This window comes from Ctenopharyngodon idella, chromosome 15 (genome assembly GCF_019924925.1).
Source record: "Ctenopharyngodon idella isolate HZGC_01 chromosome 15, HZGC01, whole genome shotgun sequence".
NCBI classification, from domain to species: Eukaryota; Metazoa; Chordata; class Actinopteri; order Cypriniformes; family Xenocyprididae; genus Ctenopharyngodon; species Ctenopharyngodon idella.
In genome coordinates, this window is record NC_067234.1 from 26,077,748 (window position 1) to 26,102,731 (window position 24,984).

Consider the following 24,984-nt stretch of genomic DNA (forward strand, 5'->3'; position numbering starts at 1 on the left):
GATGGATGTAAGTGTTGCTCACGCATTCACTAATAACTTTATAGTTGCTTGCCTTACTCACAGTATGTCATATGTATCTGATATGAATATAACGTGTCATATAATTATAATGGAAAGGATTATTATTGTAGCTTTCATAGACATCAGTGTATATTTTACAAACTCTAAATGTATTGTTACTAGTACTTATGTGTATTTAAATATCTGAAACCTAAAATAAACGTCATGTAGTTGAAACACTGAATAGTTGTGATAAATGCCAAGCACTGAGTGCATCTGTCTCTGGCTCAGTGCCAGCGCACATGCCCGGATGGGAGGGGGAGGGGTGATTACTCGAGTAATTGTTAGAATAATCGAACGATTACTCGGTTACCAAAATAATCGTTAGCTACAGCCCTAGTCTGGACTCCATCGCAGCTTTCATTGGCCACGGACCACCCAAGAGGTCTTCTAATCGACAAGTGAAGCAACCAGTCACAGTTAGTTTTGTTCCGCGTCACGTTTAGGAGTGTGAAAATGTAAAGTCTATGTCGATGGCCAATCAGAGGTGTTTAAGTTAGTCAGAATCTGCTCAAAACACTGGAGCTTTTGTTCACCACATGCTTTAGAGATCTGCGCGCTCGCAAATCCTTTCATTATTACCAACAAAGTGTAAACACGATGTAAATACGAGAGTCATTGTGCAGTGTAGACAGCTTTTTTGATTATATAGCATGTAGGTGTATTTGTCTTAGCGGCGGGGGGTTTGGGCAGGGTATGTGGACTGTGGGCACCCACCGGCAGAAACATAAATTGGCGCCTATGTGATATAATCATAGCAACAGATGGGACAAAACAATCTGATACTGTATGTCAAAATAGATATGCATTTGGTCTTAGTTTGTAAATGCAAACTAAGAGACCTGCCACTTGTCCTATGTAAAGTGTATGTTTCTTTGTACTTCATTTTATTAGTTTTTTTTAAATTAATTTTTATTTATTTTTTTCACTTTATCTTTTTATAAACAATTTTGAAGATAATAAATAAACTCATTTTATTTAATGAATATATTTTTACTTTCAAATAGTTAAATAAAATAGTAATATAGTTCCAACAGTTTTTGCTATGGTACAAAAATTGGTACAGGGAACTGTGAAATTTTACTGGTGTTGGGACCGACTACTGGAATTTTGGTACTGTGACAACCCTAAAATCATTCAAATAGAAATTTTTCAAATGTTCATGAGCTTAATTTCATAATTATTTTACACATTGTTATAATAACAGATTTAACAATAAGAACAATTTAAAGTTTACTTCATTTGGTAGTTTGGGGGTCATTAGGATTTTTTTATTCAGCAAGAATGCATTAAATTGATCAAAAGTGACAGTAAAGACTTTTACATTGTTACAAAAGATTTCTATTTCAAATTAATGCTGTTCTTTTGAACTTTCTATTAATCAAAGAATGCTGAAAAATGTATCAGTTTCCTCAAAAATATTAAGCAGCACAACTGTTTTGAACATTGATAAGACATTTTCTTGAGCACCAAATTTATTTTTTATATACAAGCAAAATGGACTTTATAATTTATATATACACAAATGAAACAGAATTGTTGCTCTTGCGACTGGTTAGGACAAAAAATTTAAATGTTTTTTAAAAAAATTTTTTTAAATTTAAATGGATTTAAATGTTGCTTGTCGCTTTATTGCTTTGTGCCCGGTGGTTAGGACACTGTATTAGTTGCTTTCCTGTAGAACTCAAGTCCAAACTACTCAGCACTTATATGGCATTTCAATTTCTTGTACGAGTATGTATTGTTGTCATCATTTTTGAAACTGATTATGCCAAGTTTCTGTTTTTTTCACCTCTGTTTACTCATCAGTAGCAGCAGTAAACGTGGTCATGGAGTCCGCTGGGCTTTTGCACAAGTGGAGTTTGCCATTAGTCAGGTTAACAGCTCCCGTGGTTCTCCTCCTTTTTTTCCGTCTCGATCTCTCCCTCTCCACGGGGTGTTCGAAGTGCCAGACACTCACAGGTTGCCATTTTATGGGACTCTGCAGAACCAGATATATGGGAATGATAAAAGCTGTGTAGAGCAATAATGACATGGGCAGCTGCTCTGAGCCTTGCTCACGTGTTGTACTGCTGCATCCCCAGTCCTCTGCAAACTCAGAGAGAAAGACAAATAAAAATGTATAAATGATGTCCTGTGGAAGACATTAAACAATACGATCCCCTTACATGTGTGGTGCTTATCTAGTCTGCTGTCACAATGAAGAGCTTTGTGGCAATGTGCTTTGAACTAATGCTCCTGGCCTCTTATAGTGTGGAAGTTTTTGGTCATGTACAGAAGTAATCCATGCTTGTAAAATCCTGTCTCCTAGTCTGCGATAACATCAGTCATTTATCACTATAAAATAAGAGAGAACAAAAAGCTGATGGGACTTGGCCAGAGAGAGAGAGAGAGAGAGAGAGAAAGAGGGGTAGCGGCCGCCACCGTCATTAATGGCCTGACAGAAGTGGAGATTGATGCGGCTTTGTGTTGTGTAATGGTCCAGCAGACTACCAATGATAAAAAACAGATCATAAATCTACAACTATCTACTTGGTACAACAATTTTATGTGTGCTGTCTCGCATTTATTGGATTCATTTGGAACATGTTCCATGACCCTTGGTAGTGGCTGAACAATATGGGTTTTCCAATGCCATTGCTTATCTCTTAAGAGCAGGCTAATAATGACAAATATTTTTTGAAGAAATTGAATCCTTATTTTACACAATATTTACTTGTTTTTTATTTCTTATTTTCTTTTTTTAATTATTCATTCATTAACAAGGATGTTAGTAGATTTACTATATTTTAAGGGCATCTTTAGTACCTCTGTTAACTTTGTAATTTTTCCCTCGTTAAAAAGATTTACACTAGTGATGGGGAGTCGACTCTTGTTGTCGACTTCATTGCTGTCTGAAATTGCTCACGCATTCACTAATCCTATATAATGCATATCAGTTGAGAGCACTGTATCAGCAAGGAGTGAACCAACTGAAGCCAAGAATTCAGACAGCATGGTGGAAATCGCATTCTAGGGGTGGGGCGGTCAGAGTACCGGCAACATGTGAGAGGTGCCGATGTTGAGCCAACCCCCTGCCAGATTATTACCCCCCTAGTATTGGTAGGTTTAGGAGTAGGTTTGGGGTTAAGATTAGGCAATCAGGTAGCGCCTTCAATGAGGGAGGTAATAATTTGGCAGGGGGTCGAAATTCGGCACAACACCGATAAGCAAGAAAAAGTGAGGGTACAATACAGATAAAGTTATAGAAGTTCCGGTACTGCGTACTGGTTCTTACCAGCCCACTTCAAGCACTGTATGTGGTTAGAAAAATGGCTGCATGCATGTGGACATATGCACATACTATGTTGATGATGAAATATGATGATGAGTATACTTTGCTTCTAACCCCTGTTAGACACTTTCACTATAAACAAATGGCCTTGTGTGCAGGGTTGCTGACTGATGCTGATCTCAACTAGGGATGTACATTTCGGTTAATTTTCATGACTGACAACCGACGCTCGTTAATCGACCATTAACCGACCATTAACAGTTAAGATTTTAATGTTACTACGGTGCGATCACTTAAAATAACTCCAAAACAACTTAAAATACTTTGTCATTTTTAGTCATACAGATAAGAGCAATACATCATTAAACCGTAAACCACTGCTTTAAAAGATACTTGAAAAAAATAATTAAAAAAAAAATCCTTTTAAGTCGTTTAACTGATTATTAATTGGTCAAAATTCTTAATGGTTAACAGTTAAATGGTCAATATGAACATCCCTCAACATGAATAAATTTTAACTGACTACATTCAGGATGCTTTAATAACAAAGATTTTTTTAAATTTCTGGATATTCTTGACTCATAATGACCTACATAGTAAATTTTTGAAGGACATTTTAATCGCACATTCACTTTAAGCCATCATGAATCATTTTGGGTGTCACAAGGGTCCACATCAATTTGTTCTGTGTGTATTTTCTCCTGTTCTGCTTTGCTGACAGCGGTGTTTCTCTGTCCGCAGCTGGAGAGGAGAAGAACAAGTATGGGGCCCTTTGTTGCCATGCTGAGAGAGACTGATCGGGTCAGTGCAACTGTTGTCATTTCTTCCCCCCCATCGTATATCCCCCAGCAACACCCCAGCTAGACCCATCAGATCAACCCTGAAGAATGGGGTCAATCTTGGGTTTGCTGGCAGATTAGCTGCTCAACCAATAAATGATCTGTGAGGATGAATCCCTGGCCAAATAGCAGTTATAACCTTCTTTCAAAAACCCTTTCAGAGCTACAGCTAGTTCCAGATGGGAACATTTACCAGCACAAACAGTGAGTGCAATAAGGTCAAGTTCAAGCATCACTTGTACGTGTTTTCAAATGGAATTTTTATATTCATAAAAGAACATTTTAAATGACAGCATTCCCTGTCGTACTTTTTAAGCTTGTAAATCTTTCAAAAAGTATTGCTAAAAAAAGCATAATGCCCAAAGAACCAAGCATATTTGAAAAAGAACAAAAGAACGTCTTTTGTGCCTTTCCTTTTTGTCCAAAAAAAAAAAAAAAAAACCTCGCCTGAGATTTTAACTTTGTGGTGGGCACACTTTGCCTCCTGTTCAGTCACACTCTTGTGTCTTCCCGTCCCTCTTTCCGTTCCATCATTTTGCCAGAGGATTCATATGCTAATAGGGTTCAGGAGATGAGGTGGTTCTCACGTTCAACTTGAAACTCATGCTTTTGTGTGCCTAAAGCACAAGCTGCAGAACAGAAGCTAGAAGTGAAATTAAAATCTGCTGAATGCCCCAGCGGGACTGGGAGGGTAGTGAAGGGGAGGGCAGGGGCGGTCCAGCAGCTGCTGATATTGGATAAATGTGAGATGCCCACTGTAGCGTTTCTTGCCCTCCTAGGGGACTGTCTAAACGAGGCATGGCTGTGGGTTTCTTTAATCTTACTGTGGGCCTGTTCCTGGTCTACTGATCAGTGCCTTTCTGAGGATGATTATTTAGCAAATGGTACCCAACCCCCAAGCATACCCTGCATTTCCATGGCATTGTTTAACTATTCTGGAAGTTCCTCACACCACTTATAATACAAGTCTGACTATGTATTCACTACTCTTTAGTTAAGGGCCCACATGCCATTTCTGAAAGTGGTAGCATTTAAATGGGTAGTTCACCCATTTGCAGTGTTGCCAAGTCCGCGTTTTTTCTGCAAAATTGGGCTACATTAACACTGTTGCCGTGGGTTGTTTTTTAATGTCCGCAGGTTGAAGCGACCCCAAATAACATGATATTTAGCCCCTGGAATGTGAATTTTATCAGGGGAACCCCGCCAAAAATGCAGATTTTACCCCCCGGTATGCGATTTTTACCAGGGGATCCCCCCGAAACATGATTGGGCTAGTTTTGAGTAGCAATTGGGCGAGTTTTGTTTTGAAAACCTGGCAACCCTGCCCATTTGTGTTGTTATTTATTCACCCTCATGTTGTTCCAAACCTGTATAACATTCTTTCTTCTGTGGAACACAAAAGAAGATATTTTGAAGATTCTAGATTGAAGATTTTCGCCCATACAGTGAGTTCAATGTTGTTTTGGACCTCATTGTCTTTCATTGTATGGTCAAAAACTGTTCTTCAAAATATCTTATTTAATGGTCCACAGAAAAAGGAAAATCATACAGGTTTGAAACGACATGCGAGTGAATAAATGGTTTTTGGTTGAACTATTCATTTAATGGCGTTTGGACCGGTTTGCAGTCGCTGTGGAAAGAGAGGCCATTTTTTCAGGAGTTACTCTCACGATGTGCACTCACTAGGGCAACCACAAATCTTCTGTGTTTGCTGATGCAGAATGTGCACACAATCTGGGCTTCAATGATTAATATAGCCTTTTTTCCTTTAGCTCCAATAGGTGTGACTTACAAAAACATAGGACCAAGCTTAAAATAACAACTCATGCCTGCAATTATGAGCAATTTGGAGAAAATGTGTGATAATTGTACAGTATAGTCCTATAAGTTTATTATTCCTGTCACCCATAGCTGAACTAGACAAAATATATGTAGCACTTTGTGACCAATCAGAGCAGCTCTGTGATTAATATAAGGAATAGTTTTATGTGATTGCAATTTAGCATTAGACCCGCTTCAGTGTGCGTTTGCTTTCTCTGCTGGGATAATTGTCTTGGGTTTCATCGATCATCAACTATAGAGCCTGGTCTGTGTTTGTGTAAAGACTGAGAAATGGAATAGAAAAGACCTGCTCTCCAGACACTGACGGGAATGCACAACCACAAGATTGAATGCCGTTTATTCTTGTTAATCGTCACCTTCCAGACCCTGGAATGCTGTTGCATGCTCACATGTCAGCCCATGGTCTGAGAGGATCCTACAACTCCCTGCTTGTTATAAATTATGTAACATTAGCTGGGTCAGAGATCCAAACAAGATTGGAGTCACAGATGTATGTCCAGTGTCCAGGGTTTTATTTTTTGCGTTATTAGGTCTATTTTTGACTATTTATTATACAGCGTCCCCTGAAAGGATTTGGATGCTCATGTCACACATTAGCCGCTTTTCCACCGTCAGGCTGAATGGTTCTCAGAATGGTAAGGAATGGCTCCAGTTGTGTTTCCACTTGAGCCTGGTACGGCACAGCACGATTACAAACCGTTCTCGGCCCGGAATTAGTGCTGGTAGAATCCGTGAAGTGACGTCGCCACTCAGGATTGGTCACTTGTCTGTTGCCTGGCTACCAGTTTCTCTGTCGCTGGCTAAGAGCTCTATTTGAGTGATGTAAACACAAATTACTAATAAAATTAAAAGAAATATCTGATCATCCTCCATAACACGGTTGTTATTTACATCTCATATCATCAGTAAACCATTGCGTTACCAAGGCAATGACTGATGCTTTTGTATTACGTTCCAAAGAGCGGCCGTTATCATCCTCACAGTGGAAAATTAAACCGTAACCATACCAACTGGGTCGGATCGGCACGGAATTGAACGGTTAGGCAATGAGAACCGTTCAGCCTGATGGTGGAAAAGCAGCTTTAAAGTCTAAATGTACAAACTAATTAAAGGGATAGTTCACCCAAACATGAAAATTATCCCATGATTTACTCACCCTCAAGCCATCCTAGGTTTATATGACAATCTTCTTTCAGACGAACACAATCCGAGATATATTTAAAAATATCCTTAGTCCTCCAAGGTTTATATTGGTTGTGAATGGTAACTCACATTCTGAAGACAGAAAAAATGCATCCATCCATAAAAAAAAGTAATCCATACAGCTCCAGGGGGTTAATAAAGGCCTTTTGAAGCGAAGGGATGTGTTTTTGTAAGAAAAATATCCATATATAAAACTTTATAAATTCGAATAACGAGCTTCCGGTGGACGACCGCACGCAGAATGCGCAAGTTGACTTGCGCCAAATGAGTAATCCTCTGACGCGATGTATGACGCAGGATGTAGGAGTATCGTAAGCTTCTCACGGTTCAAACAAAAATGGCTGGGCAACAAACTCAAGCTCCTCTTCTCTTATATCGAAATCCTCCGACATTTCTCTTCAAAATTTCTCATTTTAAACTTCTAATTTGTGATCAGTGTTTTATTTTGCTCTCTCCTTTTCACCTCCATGTTCGTCATTGTGTCATTGTGTTCGGGTCAAAGGTTGCTCTTCCGCCCAAATTGACATGCGCAATATGCGTGCGGTCGTCCACCGGAAGCTCGTTATTCGAATTTATAAAGTTCGCTTCAAAAGGCCTTTATTAAGCCCCTGGAGCTGTATGGATTACTTTTTTTATGGATGGATACATTTTTTCTGTCTTCAGAATGTGGGTTACCATTCACAACCATTATAAACCTTGGAGGACCAAGGATATTTTTATATATATCTCGGATTGTGTTCGTCTGAAAGAAGATTGTCATATAAACCTAGGATGGTTTGAGGGTGAGTAAAAAATGGGATAATTTTCATTTTTGGGTGAACTATCCCTTTAATAGAATCAGAATTAACTTTTTCTGAGCCATTTTTACAGTTACTATTAACTAACTGTTGTCAGTGTGATTTTAGTGGCTGTAAGAAGTCAGTTCCCCTCAAGTTCACACAGGTGTCCTAGCAGGGTAACCACAGGTGCAATTTATTATCTTAACTATGAGCATGATTCATTAACATCTGTTTGGGGTTGGTAAGTAACATTTCTTATTATTATCAATGTTGAACGGTTATGCTGTTTAATATTTTTGTGGAAACCATGATACAAATACATGATATGTATGTTCAGAACTACCTTAATTCATCATGGCATAGATTCAACAAGGTGCTGGAAACATTCCTCAGAGATTTTGGTCCAGTTGCTGCAGATTCATGCACATCCATGATTCGAATCTCCCATTCCCCCACATGCCAAATGTGATCTGTTGGATTGAGATCTGGTGACTGTGGAGGCCATTTTTGAGTATAGTAAACTCAAGAAACCAGTTTGAGATGATTTGAGCTTTGTGACTTTGCACGTTATCCTGCTGGAAGTAGCCACCAGAAAACGCTGTGGCGTTTAAACAATGCTCAATTGGAATTAAGGGGCCCTTCGTGCTTTCATGTTGTTTATACCAAATTCTGACCCTACCATCTGAATATCACAGCAAAAATCGAGACTCATCAGACCAGGCAATCTTCTATTGTCCAATTTTGTTGAGCCCGTTTCTCAGTTTCCTGTTATTAGCTGTCAGGAGTAGCACCCGGTGTGGTCTTCTGCTACTGTAGCCCATCTGCTTCAATGTTCAACGTGTTGTGCGTTCCTCAGCATACCTCAGTTGTAACGAGTGGTTGCTGTTGTCTTTGTATCAGCCCGAACCAGTTTGGCCAATCTTCTCTGATCTCTGGCATCAACAAGGCATTTTCGCCCACAGAACTGCTACTATTTTCTCTCTTTTTTAGACCATTCTCTGTAAACCCTAGAGATGGTTGTACATGAAAATCCCTGTAGATCAGAGGTTTCTGAAATACTCAGAGAAGCCGTCTGGCACCAACAATAATGCCATTTTCAAAGTCGCTTAAATCACCTTTCTTCCCCATTTTGATGCTCAGTTTGAACTTTGTCTTGACCATGTCTACATGCCTAAAAGCATTGAGTTACTGCCATGTGATTGGCTGATTAGATATTTGCGTTAACAAGCAGTTGTACCTAATAAAGTGGCTGGTGAATATATTTAGCAAAATAGTGAAATGCTGTATAGTATCTCAATCCTCACTTTTGTCCATAACATATCAGATGTTTCCTATTTGCTGTACTATGCAAAACTGTTATTTAAAAATCGCAAACGACCCAAATTTCTCAAGAGACATGAAATGGCCAGAATGTTTAACTGCCAGGACAGAGCGGGACAATTTTCTGTATCCTCAGGAGAAATATGGGAACAATTATATGACTATGCTTACAACTTTGTAGAGAGGGGCACATTCTGTCCGACAGGCCAAAGGGCCGGAGTCCAGCCCTGCTCCATTTGATTCGTTTATTAATTTAATTTGCCAGCCCGCCATGAGAGGAGTCAGAGGGTGCGTGACTCTCCTGGGCCCTAATAGCTTTTAGGCAGGATGACAAGGGTTGATGGAGAGAGATTTATTTATTCTTTTTTTCCCCTAAAAGCTGGCCGTGCTCCAATCATCACAGATCTTGTTTGTTTTGTCATGGGGTGTGATGGCTGAATGTGTCTCGGAGGGAGTTAAAGAATGACTGCAACTCTCCCTGCGGTTGGGCCCCCACAGCTGCTCTGAACACCACACCTCAACTCAGCCTGGCTAAACTCGGCTCAACACGCCTGCAGCAACACCCGCTGCCTTTTTTTTTTTTTTTTTTGCATAAAATGTACGTAAGCGACAGAGCACAGTGATTGGAAAGTATTTCATGTATATTTTCTTTTTTTTGTGATATACTTTATCATTTCTATATACAGTTTTGGGTAACACATTATAATTAATATGTGTGGTATAATCAAATTAGTTGTTAATCAATGTAGTTTTTTGAATGAACGTATATGTATTTGCCAGACACTTTTATTCAAAGCGACTTACATTGCATTCAAAATATACATTTAATCAGATCATGTATTCCCTAGATATCAAACCCATGACATGGTTTTATACTATATCATTACTTTTTAAAATACATCCCTGAAAAAACCTTAAATCAGCTTAAAGTGGTTGGCTTGTCTCCTAGCCTGGCCATACTGGTTAAGGCTGGCCACACTCTTGAAGATTTTAGGCCCGATTTGCAACCCCCAACGATCTGGGGGCTGTGGCCCAATTCAAGGCTTCTCTCAACTGATTTTTGTCCAAAAAAAATCCTCAATTGTGTGGTGTCATTACGATTATTTTTTTGCTCCCGATCGCGTCAGAGCCTGCACAGTCCCAAATCCTAATTGATATTTACGACTCTTGATCGGACTACCTCTGACATGATACCCACGAAAGCCAATGAGAGCGAGCAAGCTTCACCAACCAGATGTTGCGTGCTTCTATTGCTGAAACTTGCCACAAACATGCCACGACAGTGGAGACAGTGAGAAAGAAGATTACCCATATTCTTTTTTCTCCTGTTTTTCTTCCCGTAAACGAAACTCACGCCAGGAGAACCAGCTGACGATGTCGATCGTCCTCCATTTGTTTTTCTTCTCAAGTCACGTTTGATCTCGCGAGTCTACCCTTAGAACTCGTCTCACTGTGAAAATGTTACTCGCGATCTGGACAGATCTTCTAGTGTGTGCATTTGGAGGATTATAATGCTAAAAATCGGTTGAAACTGCCCTTATGTCTGTGGTCTCCCACAATTTTAAAATCGGATTAAGATTTGAAAATCGTCTAGTGTGTCCCAGGCTTAAAATATATTAAAACAAATATTTACGTAATATGCCAATAAAAACTTTTCCCTTCAACAGCAGACCTACACAGTGCTGGGGAGTGGATTAATCAACAAAGCTGTCCAATTAGTAATGGACAGCTAATTTTAAAAAAAAAATTTTTATATTTTATAATTATTAGTATTATTTTATTTAAAAGTTTTTTATTTTTTATTTTAATATAATATGATTTATTTTTGTTGGTTTATTTTGTATTCATAATAAAATGATTTTTTATTATTAAAAGTTTTATAATATAATATTTTATTTATTTAATTGCTTACTTACTAGGTTTAACAAGGCAGAGTCTTTCCAAATCCCCCCTGGAACCTGCTTAAGTATTCCTGGGGTACACACACACCCCTGGCTGAGAATTACTGCTCTTGATCTACATTCTTTGTTGTCAAGGTCTGCAGTATTTTTGTTCTTGCTGTGCCTTTTCTCCATCTGCTAATCAACATATGCTCAGAATTCCCTGTGTGTAGACAATGTTAGGCAGAGAGAGAGAGAGTTGTCCAGGAGAGGTGAGAAAGTTGGATAGAGAGGGAACTATTAATCTTTCCATATTATTTCACAGGGCAAAACGCGTCTGCCGCTCACACTGTTGCCGGTGTGACAGGTAATTATTTTAGTCTTAGTGCTGGCACCCTGTGCTCTCACTTTCCCTCTCTCTCTGGGCCTTTTCTACCAAATGACTTTCTGTTCAGCTGCCCCAGATAAGTGAGAGGAATGTGGGCCATGCAGTGCTTTTAGCTGTTGGGCCTTCAGCATCCCTTTCCTTTCTGCTCCGCTTCCTCTCTCTCTCTGCCGTCTGGGGCAGTGAGCATCTTTACCTGGTGTTTTATGACATGAGCAGGACAGCCGGGTGTTGGGGGGAGGGTGGCTCTTGAAGGTTCTTGTACGTGGAGACGGGGCTTGTAAATCACCTGGGCCGGTTTTTACAGCTCCACGTCCTGAAGGATCAGGCGTCTGGAGGGGACAGACAGGTCTGTAAATCAGTCTGCTTTGATTAATATGATAAATATAAATATGAAATATAATTTCAAGATGAATGTGGTTGTAATCTTGAGATGTTCGAAAATAGCTTCTGATCAGATATCTGTAGGTTTTTCTAGATTTATCCAGGAGCAATATGTTGAAAGTCTCAGATCAGCCCAGGCTTTGTGTAAGTGGCACCCCGCTGCTGTCAGATGAGTTGTGAAAGCTGAATCAACATGACTGTATTTACTGAGGACAGGCTGCACCCTCACATTTGACAGCCTCACCTTATTTTCCAGATCGGATTTCCTTACACACCATATAGCTGAGCTCCTGTTGCTTAAGTGGGGACAGGTGCACACTGCAGATGGGCTCTGACCACCAAGGAAATAGGCCGAGCTTTAGGAGAAGGTTGTCTTAACTCTAGTTAAGACATCTAAATATAGCTGCAGATGCTTGCTTGCTTGTTTTCTTTCTTTCTTTTGTTCTTTTTCGCCTTTCTATCTTCCTGTATTTCTTTCTTTCATCCTTTTTTCCACGTTTTCTTTTGAATTTATGTCCTTTTCATATATATTTATTTCTCTCTTTTTTTTCTTGATCCTACCTCTTGACCTTTCATCCATTCTTTTTCATACATCTATCAATCCATCCACTCGTCCTATGTAGGATGTCAGGGATGCTGGAGCCTATCGTATCGGCTCAGGCTGTAGGCAGAGAAACACTCAGAGGTGCATTTCACAAGTTCCGTAGTTATCAGCATAGTTTCTTTCCACTTTCGACTTTCTTTCATGTTTCGACCATTCCTCTTTCAAGCATTCTTTCATTCGTTCTTTCTTTAAACCTTTCATATATTTCTTTTTCTCTTGAACTGTAGTAAAGAGCTGTGTAAGCAGAGGAAGCAGCTTATGTGGGGCAGCTCTGTCACAGAGATTAGTACAGGAAAACCAGGTGTGGGATGAGTCCTGACTGGCGCTGAGATGCTACACAGTTGGCTCGGATTTAACACAGTATAGACCCCTTTGCAAAGGATCATGGGCACTCGGCGCTGAAAGAAATCTTTGTCTTGGTTTGCCTTGATTTTCAGTGTGACAGGAAAATTTAGTTAAAAATTTAGTACTAAAAGATTGTATGTGCTCTAATGTTAACATTGACAGTTTGATGTGATGTCTATTTAATGGGATAGTTCACCCAAAAATTATAATTCTGTCATTATTTACTCACCCTCAAGTTGTTCCAAACTTGTATAAATTTCCCCGTTTTCCCCGGAACAGTCCCGTATTTCAGCTCTATGTTAGTGTCCCAACTTTTGTCCCGTATTTCTTCTTTCCTAAATTGTCTTTGCTAGTAGTCTTCTGTCATGCAAGAATAGCCTAATCAAAGGTAGCTAATCTCATTATAGTATATTTTGATGAAGAAAATTACCATCCAATCACAATTTGTCATCGATTAACTTGCAGTTAGTGAAGGTGGGATATTAGAGAGCAGATGCGAAGATGTCAAAGAAGCATGTGTGTACATTTACCGAGGATCTTCAAAAAGAGTTTATGAAGTTACTATGCACAGTAAGTTGTGAAAAAAAGAACTTAATGTGGAATCGCGCTGAATGACACACTAGAAGTGCTCTCTCAGACAGCGTGCAATCCCGAATTTGGTTCTCTTTGCGCCTTGAATAGTCAAAAACAGACACAGTTGTCAAAATGCCAAGTATGTTGAGTATCTCACATATATACAGTTGGTTATGGCTTAAGTGAATGTAAACAGCTCGGTGAAAACCAGATATGTGCCAGTGTATTAGATTCGTTCGGTCTTAAAGTGACAACAGCATAAAATACTCGCCTGTCATTCATGTTAATCAAACAACAAAAGATGTTAAAAAGAATGTATACTTGTTAAGTAAACCTGTACCTGAAAAACGTAGTTTATTTAATTTGTAACTATCGAATTTGTCCTATTGTTTGTAATTTGCTTCGTGTTCTTTATATATTGCCTGTCCATCCCGTCCCGTATTCCACCATGAGAAACCTGGTCACCCTACTATTTAAGGAGCTTGACAAAGTAATAAGTCCAGACATCTCATCTGCTGCCACACTGACTTTCACAGAAACAGAACTGAATAGATGTTTTGTTCTGAAATATGTAGCGTGCTCTCCTCTGTGCTGTAATGTAAGTACTCAAGTGGCCCAGGTCCTCCACTCATTTACCCTACAGCATAAATCACCCACTAGAGTCGTGTTTCCATTCCTGTGAAATACACTGCCCAGATGTTAGGTTTTGATTTGGAGAAAAATTATATTTAAAATAAGCTCTCTTGAGCACACCAAAATGTTTCACTCTGTGCATTATGTTCTTGATTATTCAGAAGAAAAAAATCTGCAGTGCTGTTCAGGGTGCAAAGTTATTCACCTCTCAGAGATGCTTGGCCTGCTTCTAGTAGTTATAATTTGCCCAGAGCAATTAGGAAGGAACCATTTGTCATTGGTGAATCGGGAATACATTTGACAAGACACATGCAACCAAATGAGAACACACACAGCTGCACACAAGCTTTCTTATATTCTCCCATCCTTTAGCATTTTATGTCCAAGCTCAAACCAGTCAGATTTCAATAGAATTGTAAACTCTCTTTGTTTGAGCATCCTGACCAGCCCTACAACAACAACATTGGCTAAACCAATAGAGTGAATTTGTTCGACCAGTAGCACACTGAATGTGTTCAGGAAACTTGTTTAGCAATATTATTTTTCAGTTCTAGTCAGTGATGCTAGTGGTGCAAAAAATTACACACTTCAACTTAAATGTCATAGTTGTAGACAGCAGTGAGATTAAATGGAGAGAAAATAAATCATACTACTCATTTTTCTCTTAAAGTGCCCCTATTATGATATTTTAAAGGTTCTTAATTTTGTTTTGGAGGTCTCCTATAACAGGTAAAGAAAATGTTTTCATTTTCTCATAATATACATCGCACATCACCACATTTTTCAATGATTCTCAAATGACTTGTTCGATGCTTCAGTCTCTCTAAACCCCTCCTTTCAGCGAGCCTGCTCTGCTCTGATTGGCCAGACGGCCCAGTCTGTTATGAGTGGTTTACCACATACAGTGCCTGTTGGTAGCGAAATGCCCATAACCATAGCTGAACTTCAGCTTCCTAAAGCTCAGTGATTGTACACTCTATAAAGACAGTAACGATGGCATCGATTTTACCATATCAATCCGACCGTGAGTCTGATGATGAAACATTGGAAGAACTAGTTATTCCACCCGAGCTTCCATCGCAAGGAATTGAACAGGACGATTCTCAGTGATACACTACTCAGTATGATGTTCATCATGAGATGTTGTGACTGTAACATTATAGTTTGTAAAACAAATCTTGCTCCATCCTTTACGACAGACAATCTGCATTAATGGACACAATTTTAGGTAATAGTGGCCCACAGATGATTTGTAGAAGTATTTCAGTAAGACAGTGATAACGTGAGTTAGCCGCAGACATACACAATATAAACGCATTTTGAACACTCGGTAGAAAATATATACATCAATAATTAATCATACTCACAGGCTGTGATTCTGAGGAGCAAGTTGGTCCAAATAAAGTGGCTATTGTCCTATCTTTAATGGTGTTTTATAAATCCCATTTAGGCCTCACAGAGATTTGAGAAGCAATCGTGAAAATTTTATTCTGCTGTTGTATCGCTGTGGTAATTTTAACCATTGACTTTTTACATCCTCATCCTTTGGAAGTGTTTACAAAGAGAATTTGCTTTTGCAGAGCAGAAAACAGCATCTTCTCGACATGTATACAACAGGAACCAGCTACAGTGTTTGAGGGCAGGTCAAAGTAGACCATAGGCGGGCATTAGGCAAATGTGTTACTCTGTGACATGTGGTCATCACGGAAGTGGGATTCGAATTCCTAACGACTCGTTTAGGCTGTTCAGAGTCGATTCTTTCTTTTGAGAGACAATAACTTTATTTATCGCGCGCTTTCGGCTTCACAACTTTGCAGATTGTTTACATTCACAGACAGCTACATTACGCATTGCATGAAAGGTAATATTCAAAAAAACATAATAGGGGCACTTTAAGAAAAAGACCCTAGTTTCATTAGTCTCAACAATGTCAGAAACTGTAAATTTCGGCAACTTGGCAAATCTGAGAACAATCAAATATCAAAATTACTTCAAAGAATTCTCATCAAATTCTTTCTAAGGCAATTTATCTGCACCTTTGTGTCTAATTTTGGGAGAAACATCTGAGACGAAATTGATACTTCAGTGAAACATGACTGAGAACATCATGAAAGAGCAACCTCTGAGCAATATAAATGCAGAAAATGTTCAGAAAAGGCCAGTCTGCTCTTTCACTTCCATCGATCTCACTGCAGTGACGTGTGTAACTGTGTGTGTCTGAGTTTGCTCATTTATGTGCAGCCGAGACGCCGGTGTTTGACTGATGGCTGTATGGAGCGGAGGCACGGGGCCGTGATGTGCTTGACGTTCTTTTACGGCTCTGGCACAAATATCACTCATTCACCCACTGCTGACACTTAACGCTGTGCAGCCCACATCAGCCCTGCTGAGATCTACATTTAACACGCTGCCCAATGACACCATTCCAGTTGCAGTGATCTCGATAATTACCACAGCTGGGTACTGCTACCGGTTAGAGTCCAACCTGGCTAGTCAGTGCGAAAGCCTTGTTGTTGTCATGAAAATTACTGCAGCTCACCTGATACTGGAAGACAAAAGAGTCTTCTGAAAACGTCCACTCCCTCTACACGACATATTTATGACAGATATGCTCATTTATTTATTATTAGTATTTCTGTAAAAACAAATTTTTATGCACAGATATAATTTTACCTGAACAGGTCATAAAGTCCAGCAGTGCTAAAAGAAGTGCAGTATTTAATATTCATCACAATGTAGTATAATTTTCTTAAAAGGTTTTTTTTGGGGGGGTGGGTTGGGTTGGGTTGCATGATTTTTAAAATTCGGCAAAAAGAATTTAAAAAAAATAAAATAAAATAATATATATATAAATATACATATATATGTATGTATAATAAAAAAATATAAATAAATAAATAAATAAATATTTATTTATTCATTTATAATACAAAAACAAAAATTAATTATTTAAAATGTTACAAGTAAATTTAGGTTGCACAACATACAAGAATTTAAGAATTGCTAAACATTTTTTTAAAGATTAAAATAAGTGTTGAATGACGGCAAAATTATGTTGTGCTTTTGTATTTTTTGCAACCTAGAACTGTCATCTAGTAGATAACAGATCCAAATAACAGTGCTATTATTCATATTTTTAAAGATTAAAATAAGTGAGTGTTACGTGATGGCAAAAATATATTGTGCTTCTATTTTTGCAATCTAAAATTGTGTGTATCTAGCAGATAACAGATCAATGCTTATTCCAGATTTTTTTAGTGATTTTTTGCTGCATTTTTTTAAGGAACTGTTTTACATCCAGGTTTGCATGGGTGTGATGGGAATAACCCTGTGGGTGTGATAATAAATTGGTGAAGAATGTGGGATGTGGATGACCAGTAATTTGAATGACTTTGAATAAATGATGTGCCATGCAAGAGCAAGGCATTTGTGTAAGTTCAGAGCTTTCTGAATGGCTCCTCAGCATAATGCTTGTGTCTGTATCTGCCATGAAACAGGGGTATGTCTCAATCTGCTGGTGACACAACTGCAGAGCCGAATGAATAATGCATTTAGTACAACTGAAGCCTTAGAAGTATCGAGCAGCACCATTCCTGTGGGTATGTGCTCCAGACACCTCATTTCATGCTGTTTCTCCTTCCCCTCTCTTCTCTTCTTTAAATGTCCTCCTCCTCCATCTACTTTTTTTTTTAATTTCCTCCACATTTAGCATTTTATCAACATAACAATAAAAAGTTATGACCACTGCATTGTAGAACAGAAATATTATTTTAAAAAATTATTTTACTTTTGTTGTGCTTGCTCACCACAATGCTACAATGTTGTGAGTGGTTGCTAGGGCATTGCTATGTGCATGGTGCTCTTAAGGGTGTTCATTGCGGTTTCTAGGGTGTTTGCTAACATGCTCAATTCAAAACAGCCAATATATATATTATATAAATATATATATATATATATATATATATATATATATACCTTATATATAGACCATTTTCTGGTCTCTAGATATGGCTGGAGTTATTCAATGTATGTCTGTGTTTGTTTATACCAGTTTTATCTTAGAAAAGTAATAACACACCTCTCCTGAACAAGGAATCAGTTGGGTCCGTAGCATGAGGTATGTGCTAAATATTAAGGCTTTGGTTATGGGTTTGTTCAAATGCCAAAAAAATCGATTCTAGAATTTGTAAAAAAGAAAATTATTGAAATCAACAAAGCCATAACAAATGTTTATAAAGTGTTTTTTAGGATTGTCGCGGGATCTGTCGAGGTTAACTTTGAAAGTTCAGTTCATTCAAGAACTAACCAAGCCAAACCTTGCTTTGCTTCCAAGATCAGGCGTGTATATGTTTATATGATCGTAAGCAATAACTCAGTCAGACTAAAGCAATAATTTGTCTTTTTAGGTGTTGTGTAAATGCATTAATCTAACTGAAATCGTAGAGTCTGTTTTTTGCACAGTCAGATATACAAACCTAGATAATGTGATTGTAGCTCGACTTCTCCAGCATGCGTAGATGTTAATCTGACTTCAGTTGGCCTTGACACTGTCTGCTTGCTCTGAAAGACAGGTGACAGGCAGCATGTGTTTAGTCCATCAAATATTTAATTTTGCCTTGTGACTAGAGCTTGATTATGCAACAATTATAGTTCAGTTATACCTGTGCATGTAAATGTACTTAACTCTTTTTGTGCATAATCATTCTTATTTTGACATTTTCCTTACCTAGTAAAAGTAGTTTCTTACCTCTCAACCTGATAAATCTTTCTGCATCTTTGTTGTTATTAGGCTTGTTTATTTAAGTTCACCCCTGGCCATTTTTGTGCGAAACATTTCCTCCTCCTCTCAACTCGCCAGCATCAAGGGGCACACGAACCGCTCGCAGACCGAACGGGTGAGTCACTGTTACAGACAGACTAATAATGACCTGCGGGACTGTTCTAAGAGAAGTGCATTCTTTTCCATCACACTTTTGTTCCACCTTTTTGTCTTCTGAACTCTCAGATAGATTAGTGTAAGAACTGTTAATGAGCTTCTAAAAATGGCTCTGCTAACGAGACATTGTGAAACTCGCAAACTCAGGCAGCCGAACATACCTGAACATTGCATTTACACACACGTAGTTGAGAGGACATTCACGCACACAGACAACTCATACGCACAAATAATTTCTGTTCTTTATACTTTTGTCGACTCTTTCTCATGCCGGTGGTATTATGGGAGGTGGGGAGGGGGGGGGTTTATAAATGTGTGCAGGAGGGATATCTAAAGGAGTGCAGATACAACACCAAAACACTCACAGCTGACTTTCCACGCCGCTGTAGTCTCGTCTCTAATGGCATTGCGAGGCTGGACCGGACTGAGCGCTCCGGGAGAGACGCATACTGTCCGAAACTGAGAAGCGAGTGCGAGGCAGGCAGATAAAAGTGTTCTCAGCACCCGCTCTGTCCTTCAAACTTCCTGATGGATTACTATGAAAGAGGGGAGAAAAAAATCTGAGGATGAATTAAACGCATAAAAAAAGAGTGAGAGACGGGACAAAAGGTGAGCGATCTAACCCATTCCATTCATCCTCCTTTTTCTTCATCATCCCTTGCTAGTTCACGCTTTCACACCTCCCCCCCCTTTTTTTTTTTTGCACTTGCCTTTGTCCTTGTCCTCCCTGTCTGTCTGTCTGGCCGGCTGAATGCGGGTGTCATGGAGAGAGAGCAAAGGTCTCTGCACTGAGCGGGCGGGAGCGCGATGAAGCCATTGTCAAAGCCACGGCTAGCTATTGTGTTCATGTCTAGCCCACTGCCCCCCAAAACTGGGCCTCTCTCTCTCTCTCTCTCTCTCTCTCTCTCTCTCTCTCTCTCTCTCTTCTCTCTCTCTGAGCCCCGATGCTGCAGATGAAGAGGGGTTGAGCGGCTGCGGCACGGAGGTACGGCAGCTGTTTGCTGCTCCGCTGCGCCCCGTCCTGCAAGCCGGGGTGCCATCCAGCGCCGAGCACTGCTAAAGGAGCTGCGTCACACAGTGAAGCCCTTTTTGAAGCTGATTCTTCGTCTCAGTTCTTATGCTCTTTCATCTCATACATCTCCATCCGGTCTTTGGACGTCTTATGGTTGTGTTGTGGCTCTCGCCTCCATTCATGTGCCCATTCTAGGCTGTCAGCTATTACACTGACTGCATATGAATCTGAGGGTAGTGAGAGGTTTAGGATGTGTGTGTGTGTGTGCACGTGGATTAAAAACATTCCCGCAAAGGGAATTTTTTAGCAAGATATGTGTGAGAAATATGACCTAAATGTGTGTATGGAGGACTTATATGTGGTAAAGTTTTAAAGACATCCCGATCCCCATCTGAGATATCAGACAAAAGGACCAAGACAGATGACATTAAATTACATATCAAACCAGTTTATTAGGGCTGAGGAAAATACGTAATGTAATATATGATGTGATTGTGTTGCAATTACATTTCTTTAGACATTATAGCTTTTTTTTCTGACTTTAGATTTTGACTTTGCTCTCCATGTTGTACTAAACCCGTATGACTTACTGTGAAATAATAAACAAGATATTTTGAATGTTTTGCACAGTGGTTTTTTTTTTGTCAATACACTGTGTGGTGTCCAAAACAACATTGCAGACATTCTTCAAAATATCCTCTTTTGTGTTCCACAGAATAAAGTCATACAGGTTTGAAATCAAATAAGGGTGATTAAATGATAACAGATTTTTCATTTTTGGGTGAACTATCCCTTTTAAGTCAACATGAAATTAATTCTGTTTTGACATCACTAAGCCCTCTGTACAAGTATTGAAGCTGGCAAATATGTGGATATGAAATATGAATATCTGTAGTAGTTTTGTCAATAATCAGTAGCTTTATATCTCTTCAATGAGTGATTAAAGAGAGATGCTTTCTTATTAGGTTAAATGGACAGGGAATTATAAATGATATATGTATTATAATTATCATGAACTCTACAGAGCTAAAGATGTTTGTATAGATGTTTCTCATTTGAGCTTTGGTCTTTTGCAATAAAAATGTCTCTAGTTGCATTCAGTTAAAAGGCAAAAGCATGAGGGGTCAATAGTGTTTTTCTGGTTAAATTAGTGAACCAGTGACAGGTCAAATCTGGAGATATACACGTTATTCAATGTATTATAGCATGTCCACTCAGATTTCGTGTGGTCACTGCAGTTTTCATCTTTGGCCAGGAGAGGGAGGAAACTGAACATCTTTGCACAGATCAGGAAAATCCACCCCATCCCCGGCTCTGAGTAAAAGTGGTTCCGATCCAGATTGCTTTCCTTTGTTGCATTTGATATGATAATGTAAGAAGATTACGAGATACAGAGTTTAAATCCTTCGAAGCGGGGTTCTTAGTTTTCTGTGCATACTCCTTTAGACTCATCGCTTCATAAATAACTAGTTTTTCATCTTGTTTCATCTGGTTCTGTAAAGACAGATCATTATGTTTTTTTTAAATACAGGAGAAGATAAAAGATTCTATCTTCACTATTTCTTTATTAATTCTTTATTAATAAATAAGCTTCAGGAACTTTTTAAAATAAATTTGCATCAAGGTTTTATAGTTTGTATAATACAATGAATATAATCATTATCATAATTGAGCCAGTATCTGTGAAGAGCATATTTTGGAATCCAAAATTTGGCAAATGTGATCGTAAGTCTTAATCGTATTTAATAACGGATATCTTGTTAAAAAGCTGTACAGCTTTGGGCAGGAATCAGTTTTGTTAGCTGGCTGCCTGCCTTTTAACCAACACAAAAGACAGAACATTTTTTTTTATCTCATTAACCTGGCAGAATAATGCTAATTTAATAAAGATAAAAATCTAATCCATTCCCAACAATAAGCCTTTGAGCCTGGAAACATTCTGGAGCGTATCGAAGCCTCCCAGAAAAATCCCTTGATTTGTTTGATTTAATTCATTTTTTTGAAATTATTTATTTAGTTTAATGTTGACCTCATTTAAAAGGAGGAGTAAACAAAGACGATAAAAAACAAAGCAAACGTCCGACTACGAGATCTCCGTGTTGTACGCACCACTCCTTAGCTTCCAGCAAATTTATAAAGCTACTGTGAATTACACTCGACTCCCATGTTTTAAGTGCAGGATAAGATTACGGAAAACTAGGTTGTGATATACTGTACGTGCCATCCTGGCTGGCCTAGCAGATGAGCGCCTATAGTGATTTAATAAGCGATGAGGTCCAGCTCGGCCGTAACGGGGCAGACGGCAGGTAGAAGCGCATACAGTGCAGCCGGGACTTGATTTGTTTCCTTTCCTGTAAGCCCCTCTTGCTCCCCCCTTGCCATCCCCCCCTCTCTCGGAGCAGTGTAAACACACAGCTCCAGAGGAATGTTGGACTCTCTGACCTCACAGCAAACGCTCTTCTGCAGTTCATTCGGTTCAGCCTGGCCGCGCTGTGCTCCGAGAGAGTGCGCACACACACGCATGCACTGCCAGATTTCTTCCTGCTCTCGCTGCTGCGGCTGCCATTGTGCACACGAGCTACAGTGCTACTTCTCTGCATGCAACTGTGCACATTCAGCTATTTATGCCTACCACATATGCTTTCAAGTCTAGCGATTTCACCTACGGGTGCTGTTGGTTTGAATGAATTCCAATAACCCTTCCCCCCTCTCGTTGGATGCACGCTGAATGCACGGCTCGACTGTGCGGTGCCATTGGGCATAGGAGAGGCAGCAAGTTCTAAGCGGCTTTCCGGACAGAGGCCCTCAGATAGGAGTGGATTGGCTAAAGATAGATCAAAGCAGACAGCATCTGTCAGTGTGTGTAAAGGCAGTGTAAAATGAATGTTTGACCTCCTCTCTCTTGCTCCGGCCACTTTTAGAGCAGCCTCTAGTGTGTTTGAGCTCTGATGAGATGTGTCAGGCTTCGGTCAGAACCCTCCAGACGTGCAGTTTTGACCAAAATACCAAGCCGTGTCGGCTCGGCTCTGACAGCTCGCAACACGCGTTGAGTGATTTTGGTGCAGTATAGAATGCATTAGTGCCTGCCCACTTCTTCAGAAATGTTGGTTCTGGGAGGTTTTTTTTTTTTTCATTCATGTTTCTCATAGGGATTTAAAAAAAAAAAAAAAAAAAAAGCCAGCCAGCTCCAAGGTGAATCACAACATTACAAATTTTGATTTGAAGCAAAAAAATATTTGAAAATCAGACAAAAAGACAAAGGTGCAAGATTTTGTTCTTAATGGCTTTAATGAGGAAAATAACTACAATCTCATGATGCATTGTGAATAAATTAAAAACGATGACATTCATTTGATTTTTAAACAATTTTTTTTTAAAAAATAAGCTGAAATAATGTGAACAGATGGTTTTAACAAAGGCATATACCATTATTAACGACCTTGGAGCTCACAATGGGTGTCTAAAAAAAACGTCTTGGTTACGTATGTAACCCTCGTTCCCTGAAGGAGGGAACGGAGACGTACGTCAGTAGTGACCAACGAATTGGGATATCGCTAGAGAGCCCTATCAGCTTCGAGTGAACTACAACAGGCCAATGAAGTTGGCGTGCAATATTTGCATAATGCGCACCGCCCCCGCCAGGTGGTATAAATAGGGGAGCAGATGCCATCGCACTCTGTTTTTCGCTGAGGAGACAACCTAGTCCGCACTACAGCGAGGGTATAGCAAGGGTACGCCGGGAGAGTCTACTGCTGTTCCGATATACCCACTAAGTAATCTAGACTACACTGGGGAAGCGAACCCGTAGGGGACGCTGCGGAGACCACTACCCACCCGTAGGGGAGGAATTTACGTGGAGAGTACACATATGGACTGGCCGTGGGCAGTACGCATATGGAGTCCCTGGGATAGCTCCACCTGGGTAGGGGGAGACTCATCTGACAGGTGACAGCAGAGCTGGCTCTGCTAAGGGAAAGACACGGGCTCACCGTGGGGAGTTGACCGTGGACAAATACACACATGGGACCACTCACGTGGAGGGGTCACGACATGTGGAACCCAGCCAAACGTCAACGTCGGAGACAGAGGTTTGGCCTGGCATCAGACACTCCGCAATGTCCGAGCCGAAGGGGGAGGCGGAGGAACTCGGCAGGGTTCGCCAAGCGGGGAACTCGACTGGAGTAAAAAGGATGCACGTATCCGGCCCAGGGGGCGGGAGTGGCATTGCAAGCCGACACTAGAATGGGCTCTTCGCGTCTACCGGCTGGTGGAAGCGAGTACACGGGAAGATACCGGTTCTACACGAAGGCTATAGAATCTAGCGAATGTGTTAGGTGTCGCCCAGCCCGCAGCTCTACAGATATCTGTCAGCGAGGCGCCATGCGCCAGCGCCCAGGAAGAAGCCACTCCTCTGGTGGAGTGGGCTCTCAACCCGAGCGGACAAGCCACGCCCTGGGATTCATACGCCAGGGCGATGGCGTCCACTATCCAGTGGGCCATCCTCTGCTTGGAGACAGCCTTTCCCTTCTGCTGGCCTCCGTAACAGACAAAGAGCTGATCTGAGGTCCTAAAGCTTCGCATTCTGTACACGTACAGGGGCAGAGCGCGGACGGGACAGAGCAAAGCTAGGGCTGGGTCTGCCTCCTCTGAAGGCAGCGCTTGCAGGTTCACTACCTGATCTCGAAAGGGAGTGGTAGGAACCTTGGGCACAAATCCAGGCCGGGGTCTCAGGATAACGTGAGAGTCACCGGGCCCGAATTCCAGGCACGATTCGTCAACCGAAAATGCGTGCAGGTCCCCTACCCTCTTGAGCGAGGCCAATGCAACCAGGAGGACGGTCTTTAGGGACAGTACTTTTAACTCAGCTGATTGCAAAGGCTCAAAGGGACGACCCCGGAGAGATGTAAGAACCAGG

General features: G+C 40.2%; 2 long non-coding RNA genes across 3 annotated transcripts in view; one reads left to right on the forward strand and one right to left on the reverse strand.

The window, feature by feature from the left end:
* Nucleotides 1-24,984, forward strand: part of LOC127495006 (uncharacterized) — a 120,853-nt gene that overhangs the window by 7,642 nt on the left and 88,227 nt on the right. For both annotated transcript variants that reach the window (XR_007925032.1, XR_007925030.1), the window contains exon 2: nucleotides 4,076-4,135. This is a non-coding gene — a long non-coding RNA (uncharacterized LOC127495006). The remainder of the gene's footprint in view (nucleotides 1-4,075; nucleotides 4,136-24,984) is intronic.
* Nucleotides 1,093-19,760, reverse strand: LOC127495005 (uncharacterized). The gene is made up of 4 exons (XR_007925029.1): nucleotides 19,423-19,760; nucleotides 18,597-18,681; nucleotides 11,779-11,914; nucleotides 1,093-2,041 (listed from the first exon to the last, which is right to left on the reverse strand). It is a non-coding gene; the product is annotated as an uncharacterized LOC127495005 (long non-coding RNA).